A 10,845-nucleotide genomic window follows, 5' to 3' on the forward strand; every position below is an offset into this window, starting at 1 on the left:
AAAAGAAACGTGAATTAATTTTAATAAGTATTTCATTTAACTAAAGTTATGTCCAATTATTATTTCAATCTGTAATCAGCATTAAGTTGTTAGTATAATATTTTACATTCTTTTCTCAGACTGAATCTGTTGTGTATTTTAATTTTATTTCAAGTATATGTCAGACATGTGGGGTTATAGCCGTACTAGAAACAGTTCAAATCTTGCTGAATTATGTAGTGCTCTTAGGGACATTGGAGGTGGGCATTGATATTGCTAGGTGGGTGGATTCAATAGTAAAGGGAAGGTGGACCATCTTGTGAGTTCCTTAAAACCTTAAAACTCTCCTGTTTTGGGCCCTCCCTGGTGGCGCAGCGGGTTAAAGCACAGCACTGAGAAGCTAAAGCCACTTCCGCATGAGTTCAATCCCCACCTGCCCCAGGAGATCCACAAGGCACGGCAGACCTCTTCTGACCGCCCGCTGCTCCCCTCAGCAGTGTACTTCATCGATCTGCCTGTTCTGCTTCCCTCTGTGTCTCTGGTGAATCATCTCACCCTCCACATCTCTGGCTTGTACCCAAGTTCCATATGAATAAATAAATAAATCTAAAAACAAACAAACAAAAAAACTCTCCTGTCTTGCAAGCTAATTTAGGCCACTAGTTATTAATAACTAAAAAGCTGTGAAATAGTGATACAGATCACGTCACTGTGAAGGACATCTATGCAGTTGCCTCTTCCTGACTAAACCTGATCTACCAGTACCATGAAAGTGTGAGAAAACCTGTTGCAAACTTAGACTTTGAATAAAATGATAAATGCAGGGCCTCCCTGGTGACACAGGGGTTAAAGTGCAGCATTATCAAGCTGTTGCCAGGCACTGCAACAGGAGTTTGATCTCAGCCAGCAAGGTGACCCACATGGCAGGGCAGACCTCTCCAGTCTCACCCACTGCTCCTCTCAGCAGTGTACTTCATCAGTCGGCCTGTTCTGCTCCTCACTTTGTCTCTGGTGAATCCTCTCACCCCACTGCACCTCTGGCCTACACCCCAGTTCTTGCATGCATAAATAAATACACCTTTTATTATTATTATTATTAAAGATAAGCCTAGGAAGTATAAGGGTGCAGTTAGTATTGGTTACCAAAAAACTGGGGGTGGAGGAGGTGGGGAGGGGAGATGAGACTGATTTAACTCATGAATCAGAAGACACCGGTCATCCTCCCCTACCTGACTTTTGTGTTTAGTGCTTCAAGGAGGATATTGACAAACTTGGCAAATTCAATTAATGGCAACTAGAGGAAAGGCTTGTGAAAAGGCTTGCTTGAAACCACATCCTGCAAGCAACAGTTGAAAGTACAGGGAACATGACTTCTGGAGATGAGAAGCTGTAGCTGGGGTAGTTAGAGGGATGAGCAGAGGAAAGGGAGTCAGATCTGATGTTCAGCTGCATCAGCAAACACTTAAAGGCATGTCAAACAGAGGAGGAAAAGACAACGACAAACCTTGCTCACTAAAAGGAGAGGCATACTGGTTGATTACAAGTGGGTTATGAAATGCAATAGAAAAAAAAAAATGTCTTGGGAGACCAGGGATTTTCACTAGGGAGCTGGAGGCTTCTCCAGCTCCAAGAATTGATGTCATCTGTTCTAAACATTAAGCAGAATGGCAGTGTGTTGGTTTAATAGTTCACTGCCTACCTTTTGGAGTTAGATCACCTTGGGCAAATCTCTTGATGTCTCCAATTTTGCTTCCTCTATAAAACAGAAATAATACACCCTACACCTACTTATAGGGTTATTGGAAGGCTTTTCAAACTTGGGCTTGCCACATAAGCCCAAGTTTCTGTTTCCACGGGATAAACTAAGAATGCCCTTTTAATTCAGTCCTCTTGGTTCTTTTTTCTTCTCCTCCCTTTCTACTCTATTTTGGGTTCTGTCTTCCCACACCCAGCTATTCCTGTTACCACCCCGTAGGGGCACCTTATCTTACTGCTGCATTACAGCAAAGTCTACTGTAAGAATAAATGCAGTCTTTTCTGCCCCAAGGTAGAGCTGAGCCCACAGCCAAGGAGCTGTTAAGACCCACCAACTACGCATTTCACCCTACACCGCCATTTCTACAAACTAGAAACACTGAAAGGGACTCCAAAAAATCATTTCCGGTCTGCCTTGCAGATTATTAAACCTTTATCAGGGCAGTTTAGCCCTCATCAAATTCATGTATTTATGCATCACCCTATATCGTCCACCTTTGACGTTTACAGCAGAATCATTTATCTTAAAGCTAGTGTCTTGTGAATGCACTCTGCCAATGGAGGCTGCAGTCTCCCAGTCAAACTGTCAGTCCACAGGTAACACCTAATAACCCCTCTTTTTTCTAATCAGACTCCCTTCCCCCGCTTCCTTATTTGTTCGAGGAGATGGTATCCGGGATATTGGCTCTGGAGTGACTTCAAAGGTGACTAGTATTATCTTTTTGGCTCTAGCCCCAAGCAAAAGCTGTTGGCATCTCAGCGCCCGGGTCTCCACGATCCGTCAGAACCACCAAATGTAACCCCCTTTTTAGTGTCCTTCTGGTGTCCATCGAGTGTGCCCGCGGGCTCGCAATCTAGCCAAACTGGGTAATAGACTGAGGCTTCACATCGCCTTGCGGACCTGACCTAAAGATAACGTCGAGGTCGGGGTGAGGCTTTAACACCGCAGGGGGATTAAGGGGACAAACCCCACCCAGAGACCGCCACGGGCGGCGGCGGGACGCAGAGCAGCCGGGCGAGGGGCGTGGCCCGCGGGGAACACGCCGGAGGGGCGTGGCCCTTCCTGCGCGGCGCACGCGTCCAGGGGCGGGCCCTTCTCCGCACGCGTGAGGGGCGGGTCTTTCTTAGCACGCGCGAGGGGCGGGTCCCTCTCTCGCGGGGCGTGGACTCCGGATCCCGCTGCTGGCCTCGCCACTCTGCGCATGTGTAGCTGTAGGGGGGCCGGGGAAATGCGGAATTTCAGGAGAGGGGGCGAATGAGACTGGGAGGGCGGGGCGATGCCTGCGAGAGGGAGGGGCAGAAGGCGGAAGAGTAGGGATCAGCTGACCGGGTCTCGTGACAGCCTGGGCGGTGGCGACGCAGGCGTGTTGGAGCGCGGTTGCTCACAGCCTGAGCGAAGATGGCGGCCTCCAGAGTGAGCCTCTGAGAGGCAGAGGGAGGAGGCGGAGGGGGCGGGGAGGCAGCGCGGCCGCGGCACCAGGAACCCGCGGCAGCGAGCTACAGGGCCCCGGCCGGGAAAAGGGGAAGTGGTGCGGGGGTGGAGGCCGGAGCGCGCCTCGACCCACTCTGGACGCAGAACCGGCGGCGGGAGGAGTTCGTGCTGGAGCCTCTCCAGCCGCCCGCGAAGGTAAACCTCTCGGGCTCCGGACCCGGGGGTCTGCACGGCTACCCTTCTGTCCTCTCCACGCCGCGGGGGTGGGGGCTCGCAGCAGGGAAAAGGAGGGTGGTGTCTCGAGCTCGGCAGCCTCCAGCTGCGAAGGGACGCCGGCTTCCCTCCGGCCGGGCGGCTGGGCTGGGTCTTCCCGTCGGACCCCCGACTGCGAGTGACATTCATCCGGGGCGCTACCTTATTGAGCCCCTTCTCTCATTTCATGTGTTTTCTGCCCACTGAGGTCCCTCACGCCCCTAGACACATCCTTCGCCCACACTCCGTTCCCTCCGGGCTCCGCCCTCGGGATTCCCTTCCAGTTTCTGGTCTGAGCTCTTCCTGCTGGATGCCAGCTGGTCCTATTTCCCCGGGCCAGTGACCCTCCTTCCTCACGTCCCGCAGAGACTTTGACTTTTCTGCTTACCTTTGTTTTCTTTTTTGTTGGGAAATGGAAAGCACCCGCGCCGTTTTTTTCCCTCTCCAGTTCGTTTCTAAAATCAAGTTTTTCTGCAAGACTTTTTCTTTCTGCAGGGTAGCTTACTAACTGTGGCCTCTCCTGTGTGGCTGTGATTTTACCGTTGGGTTTGGCCTTTGGATTGCGTGGAGTAGGACTTTGACTCTCGTTGAGTGGCTGTTAAACGCAGATTTGACTTAGTACACTTAAGACGAGTGCTTTTCTTCCACTTGGCTCCTTATTGTAAAGTGTTCGATTAACCACTCTTGAGATTGTTTCTTTGATCATTTGCTGGAAACGGGCATGGGGGAGAAGCGGGTGTTGGTGAGGGTGGAGGGGTGAGAGGTCTCCTCTAATGTGGCAGTGACTCCCAAAGCAGTGATATCTCACCTCTCTGCTTTTCCCGTTGAGCCCACCCTGATTCCCTTAAAAAAAAAAGGAAGAGCTATACCTGTCACTGTCACTATTACCTCCTCTATGATGAACTTTAATACTTTAGGCTATGGGAACCTCTTGGACAAGTGTAGTGTCTTTGGGGAAAAGTAAAATTTCTGAATATTTCAGGCCATGCCTAGTGATTGCCTTTCTTACTGTTTTCTTTCACATTTTTATGTTCCTAATATATTCCTGAGTTTGAAAGTATTGTTTTCAGAGTTTGAGGAGATTACAGTGGTCAGGTTTTGTAGTGTGTTACCAGTACACCATGCGTCTATGGAAGTGGGAAACAGGACTTGCTTTAAAAAAAAAAGGGGGAGAGGGGGATTTAAAAAAACCCACTTGTTAGAAAATCTGTATCCTGAAAAGACGAGTTCACAATTCTTTGGTGACTGGAAAGTGCTTTATTTTTCACTTGGTTTATCAGCTAACATAAAACCTTTTTAACATTTTAAATGTAATCTGAAACAATGTTTAGGCAGCTATGTCTAGGTTTTGGCTTTTGCTATAAATAGCAAATGGAATATAAGTACTTGTTTAAAAAATACTATGTTATTTGAAAACAGGAAGTAGAATGTAGGAAGGAAGGAAAAGAGGAGTCAGAGGGGAAAGACATAGGCACAGTTTGTATTCCACTGGGAGGCAATGGGTAGTCCTCTTTCTAAAGTCGCAGTAATATATAGTCTAAAATACATGAGTACTATAAGCGAGGAGTTAGGGAATCATGGGAGGTATGAGCTGCTGGTAGGAATTTACCCACAAGTAGAAGGTGGTTGCCTGGTAATTTGTAACAATTTACTAAATTTGTTAAAAAGTTGATAGTGGAGCCAGGTTCTCTGTAGCTACTAAATTACCATCAAAATAGGAAGGATCTGTCTTAACTAATTTGGCTCCATTGCTCAATTAGTTCTTTTTACACAGGTGAATTTGATGTTTCCAGTGCATGTATCTTTTATCAGCTTCTCTAATTGAGGTACTTAAAATTAGTAAAATAGAAGCAGAGCTTTAGAAACTGTAGCAAACATTTGGTTGCTACTGATAGTTAGGCCTTAAGGTTGATGTTATATATAGCAGTGGTTAAAGAGTTGTTTTAAAGGAGATTCTGTAAGTCAATTGAAACCAAAGACTGACTTTTTATATCAAATAATTTGTAGCACTTTTAGTGAACTAGTTCGTAAATAATATAGTCACCTTCTGGGTTTGGGACAAAAGAAAAAGGAAAAAAAGCTTTGCTCATGCTCATACCGTTACAACAAAACATTGATTGAGCCCAAAGAGAAGGGAAAAAAATCTTCTGGTGGAGGGACACAGCCCAAAACGGCTGCCAGGGGAAAAAAGAATCACACACTGCGAGACCTAGGCACATTGTGTAAAACTAAAATTAACCTTTATCTAAACAACAAATATTGCACCCCAACTCTCTGCCATGAAGTTTAGAAATGTTGAATAGCAAGTAACTGCAGAAACTACTAGATAGGAGCAAGATTATGCGAACAGGCACACCTGCAAGATAGTACTAAGATAGCAATAAGACTTTATAGAACCATAGCACTAAGAGTCAGACAAGACACTGCTTTGGAAAACTATCCCCCATCATAGTCACAAACTAATTCACAGATAATTTGAAGTCTGTGGAACATAGCAACATAAACCCAGCCCAACTCCTTCCAGAGTAATACAAACCCTGCACTGTAGATCTAACAAAGAAAAGTGCCCTTTACCAGTTATAAAAAATATTTATCACATTCTCTACTGTTCTGTAAATGTCCAGGTTTCCACTAAAAAAAAAGCAGGAAAGAAAGAAAGAAATTGCAAGGCTTGTGAAAAGACAAGCAGTTAGTTACACTTAGATTAACATAAATGCTATTATCTCATAGGAAACTTGAAATGGTTACAGATTAAGGGACAGACAGAAAAGTGGACAACATGAAAGATCAAGTATGTAATTTCAGCTGAGAGAAATTATTAAGAATCAAAAGGAAATACTAAAAAAAAAATCCTTATACAGTAAAGAGATGCAGAATGCCTTTGGGCTTATCAGTAGGTTTGACATAGCCAGGGAAAGAATTTGTGAACTTGTAGGTGTTGGTAGAAAATGCCTACTGAAATACACACAAAAAAGAATTTAACCATCTAAGAATTTGGAGGTAACACCAGTCTTTTAAATGTATGCATGCCTGGTTCCAGAAGAAGTAAGAATGGAGCAGAGAAATACTGAAATATTTGCAGAAATAATGGAATTAAAAAAAATTAATATCCAACACCAAATGACAGATCCAAGGAGCTTAGTGAATACGAAGCAGGAAAAGTATCTCCCCTCTTCTCCCCCCAAAAAACCTTTGCAAAACACACCTAGACACATACTTGTTAGTCCTGTAGCTCAACAGGATGAAATTTATCTTGAAGGTAGAAAAAAAACATCAATAACAGGCCCTCCTGGTGTTGCAGCAGGTTGAAGCACAGGACTACAAGCTGGCCACAGCCAGTTCAGTGAAAGTTTGATCACTAGCCCTGCCCAGAGGTGACCCACATGGTGCCACAGACCTCTCCTGTCTTGCCCGCTGCTCCCCTCAGCATTGTACTTGGTCGATCTGCCTGTTCTGCTCCCCACTCTGTCTCTGGTGACTCCCCTCACCGCTCCTGCATCTCTGGCCATTACCCCAGTTCTATATGCATAAATAAATAAATCTAAAAAAAAAAAACAACCACACAATAACAAAGATAAAAATTACCTGTGTGGTGCACAGACATGATGCAAACAATTGAGTGACAGGCTTAAAAGTACTGAAAAAAAAATCAGCAAAAAAATCCTATAAAATGAAGACAAAATATAAACTCCCAGAAGCCGAAACAACTCTTGGGCAGGGGTATATACTTTATAAATACAGATTTTAAAGAAGTTCTTCAGGCAAATCTATATAAATAGGGAAAGGATGCCAAAAAGTAAAATGCTTTTTTTTTTTTAATTGCTCCAAAAGACTGTCAGGTCAGTACAGTAGCAGTTTTGTGTGTGTTTGGATCTTTTGTAAAAGAGCATAAAGTAATACACAAAAGATAGGAGAGAGGTTTTGAAAGTGTACTGTTTTAATATACTTATTTACATATAAAGCAGAATGTCACTTGAAAATATATTGCTTAATTGAATTTACAAGGCATAGGACAATAAAAATGTGTATAAGAAGTATAAATAACAAGTCATTAGAAAAATTAAAAAACAGGATTATTGAAAACACTCATTTTAAACAAGAAAAGTCAGGAAAGGAGAAACAACAATGATAACAAAAAATGCCTATCAAAATGTAGATTTTAATTAAATTAATTAATGTAAACATAATGTTAAAAATTGTCACATTGGGTAAAAAAATAAGATTCTAATGTATACTGTCTATAATGGACACATTTTAAAGACAGGTTAAGAAATGAAAAGGTAGAGAAAATTATGCCATGAAAAAGTTAAAAGGTAGTTTGAAACACTACATTAATAGGCAAAACAAACTTCAGTATAAGGAATATTATATTGCATAATGTTACATATTACATAATATCAGTTCTCCAAAATTACAAACTAAAAAACAAAACAATTTATAGAAAATAAATTTTTTTTGGCCACAGGTGTTTAGATACAACACCAAAAATGTGATACATAAAAGAAAAAAATGGATACATAGCTGCCGTGCACTCTTAATTACCATATCTCTCTTATGTATAACTTTGAAATGAAATAAAATAATTGACTACAACATGTTTTTCTAAAAATCACTCCACTGTATATTGTGTGATTAAAATCCTTAGGAATTATGGGAAAAATGAACTGAGACCACACAATTAAATTTTATCAATAACAGTTTTTACAAAAGGAGATAATAAAACTATAGCACTTAAAAAATTATTTATGCATATAGAACTGGGGTAATGGCCAGAGATGCAAGGACAGTGAGAGGAATTGCCAGAGACAGAGTGGGGAACAGAACAGGCAGATTCATAAAGTACACTGGTGAGGGCAGCAGTGGGTGGGTCAGGAAAGGTCCTGCTGTACCATGTGGGTCACCTTCCTGACTGGGGATCAAACTTGTGCTGCAGAGTTGCTATAGTGTCATTGTGCTGTGCTTTAACCTGTTGTGCCACCAGGGAGGTTCCAGCACTCTTTCATACACATTAAATGGCTAAATGCATAAGTACTACAAATAATGGTGTGTGTGTGTGTATATATATATATGTGTGTGTGTGTGTGTGTGTGTGTGTATATATATGTATATATATAATATATCCCCCCCCCTCAAAAATGTTTGAAAATGAGCTCTGACACTGTAATAGCTTAACACTAGATGTGGATGTATGTGGTTCATCTAACGCATGCATGTCTGTGGGTGTGTGAATTTGTACATGCCTTGGTTCATCTGGGTGCAGTTCTGCTTTCAACTACTTGTTCTTAGGCATGAAGTCCCATGTGAAGTGGCATGTTGAAATTCCCTAATATGTAGCTCCTATTGTAATCAAGTTTCTGTTTTTTAAAAAAACTTTCTAAGTGAACTATATAGGCATTCCATTGTATACATAATTCTATATGACTATACCAAATGAAGGTGTCATAATTTACATATATTCAGTTTAATTTTGACAGAATTGGCTAACAGATGTAGTGTGTCGTATTGGTGGTTCAAATGCCACACATGGGATTGCCATCAGTATTGTTTTCTGAAATGAGCAGGATAAGATATACTCTCTCTAACGTGATAATGTAACATTGCAAGAAAACTATGTGCAAATAAAACCCTTCAAGACATACTTTTGTGATTAAAATAAAATTCTGGGCTTAGCTGATCATAAATAACTTTACCTGTGCGAATGACCACTTGGAGATTTAAAAGTCTGTTGAGGACAGTTCTTCAGTCTGTGGGATGGATTCCCTAACCCTGTCTGCTAAATCCTAGTACTGTTTCTAATCGGAGTGACTCTTCTGGGACAACACTTCCCTAACCCCTAATTTCAGTTCAGAATTTTAATTCATGATCTCTGACGCACTTTTCTGCTTCAACAGTGCTCACACGCGCAGCACATTCCACTCAGCAACCGCTCTTGTGTGGGGTGGTTCATCAGGGGATGCCTTGGAGAATCAGTAATATATTTGTAGCAAGTAGGCCAACATGGCTATGATTATCTTTGTTAATTTAAGACAGGTATCTGCGCAAAGGTACATTTAAGTGTGGTTTAGTCACTAAGGGAAAACATATAATTTGCTAATAGAACTTTTCTGAAGCTCTTAACTTTGGCCAACAGCCTATCTACTGGGGTTTTACGTGTACTTTAATGGGCTACTTATGAAGAAGAGTGATCTCTAAAATAAGAGTCTAAAGTCAGGAATTTTTATAGTCTCAGCATCCTCAGCTTCCCTTTGGAGAATACTCACTGTCACAGCTGGTTCAGGCACTTAGCTCATAGCCATTGGTAATCTCCTTGCAAATGATGAATTGGAATTTGATTTTTTTAAATTGTGGTGACTTTAGTTTACAAAGAATGGTTACAAGCTTGCATTTTCTCCCCTTAGCAACTGCCTTTATCTCACATACTCTCCACCAAATGCCCAGTTAACTGTTCACCTCCTCCAATTGGCCTCTCCCCATTGCCTCCCTGCTCCTACACTACTGGCTGGGGGAACTCCATTCTAGCAGTCTAAGGGGTTTTCATTTTGTTTATTCATTTACTTCCCTCTCCCTTTGCTCCCCAAGTGAATGAAATCATCTAGTACTTGTCTTCCTCTGCCTAATTTATTCACTTAGCCTAATCCCCTCAGGGTCCAGCCATATCATAACAAATGGCAAGATTTCTCTAATGACTGAAAGTGGTGTTCCTTTATGTATATAGGCCACCTGTTCTTAACCCATTCTGCCATCCTCATGGATTGTTTCCATATACGGGCTATTATGAATAGTGTTGCAGTGAACATAGAAGTGCATATATCTTTTTGAACTAGTGTTTTCATAATCTTCAAGTAAATTCAAAGTAGGGTTCTTGGATCATATGTTAGTTCTATTTTCAATTTTTTGAGGAACCACTATACTGTTTTTCATAGTAGTTGTACCAGCTTATATCCCCATTAGCACTACACCAGGGTTCGTTTTAGAATTTGCTCTTTTGATGAACATGTTGAAAACAAAACCTCTAAGCAAACTAAAATAATAATTTTAATGTTCTGATTTTGTCACCGGTAGTGAAAGGATTGATAAGGTTATGAATATAGGAGACACTTTCTCTAATAGTTCATAAATTGCTAATTAAAATTTAAATTCCTATATGTGTATTTCAGACTTTTATTTCTTAGTCTTCTAGAGCTGTGGGGGTTCTCTTTGCCTCAAATTTTTAGTAAATACAGAGAATGTATTTTGTTTTTTCATCAAAACTAGAGTATATAGTTTAACTATCTCCCCCACTCTTAAATTACAGCTCCTGGTTTTTTAAATTTTTTTTTTTTAAGATTTATTTATTTGTGCATACAGAACTGGGATACCGGCCAGAGGCTCAGGGGTGGTGAGAGGCTTCACTAGAGACAGAGTGGGGAACAGAACAGGCAGATTGA

General features: G+C 41.8%; 1 protein-coding gene across 3 annotated transcripts in view; it reads left to right on the forward strand.

The window, feature by feature from the left end:
* Positions 1 to 3,174: 3,174 nt before the first annotated feature.
* The window catches only part of DNAJC13 (DnaJ (Hsp40) homolog, subfamily C, member 13), a 101,697-nt gene continuing 94,026 nt past the window's right edge, over positions 3,175 to 10,845 (forward strand). The window contains exon 1 of one of the 3 annotated variants that reach the window (XM_012732157.1): positions 3,175 to 3,361. The gene's annotated coding sequence lies outside the window, so the exon portion shown is untranslated. The remainder of the gene's footprint in view (positions 3,362 to 10,845) is intronic. The other 2 variants (XM_004692312.2, XR_001146007.1) reach the window with 2 other exon arrangements.

Source organism: Condylura cristata, unplaced genomic scaffold (assembly GCF_000260355.1).
Source record: "Condylura cristata isolate star-nosed mole 26May11 unplaced genomic scaffold, ConCri1.0 scaffold00033, whole genome shotgun sequence".
Lineage (NCBI taxonomy): Eukaryota > Metazoa > Chordata > Mammalia > Eulipotyphla > Talpidae > Condylura > Condylura cristata.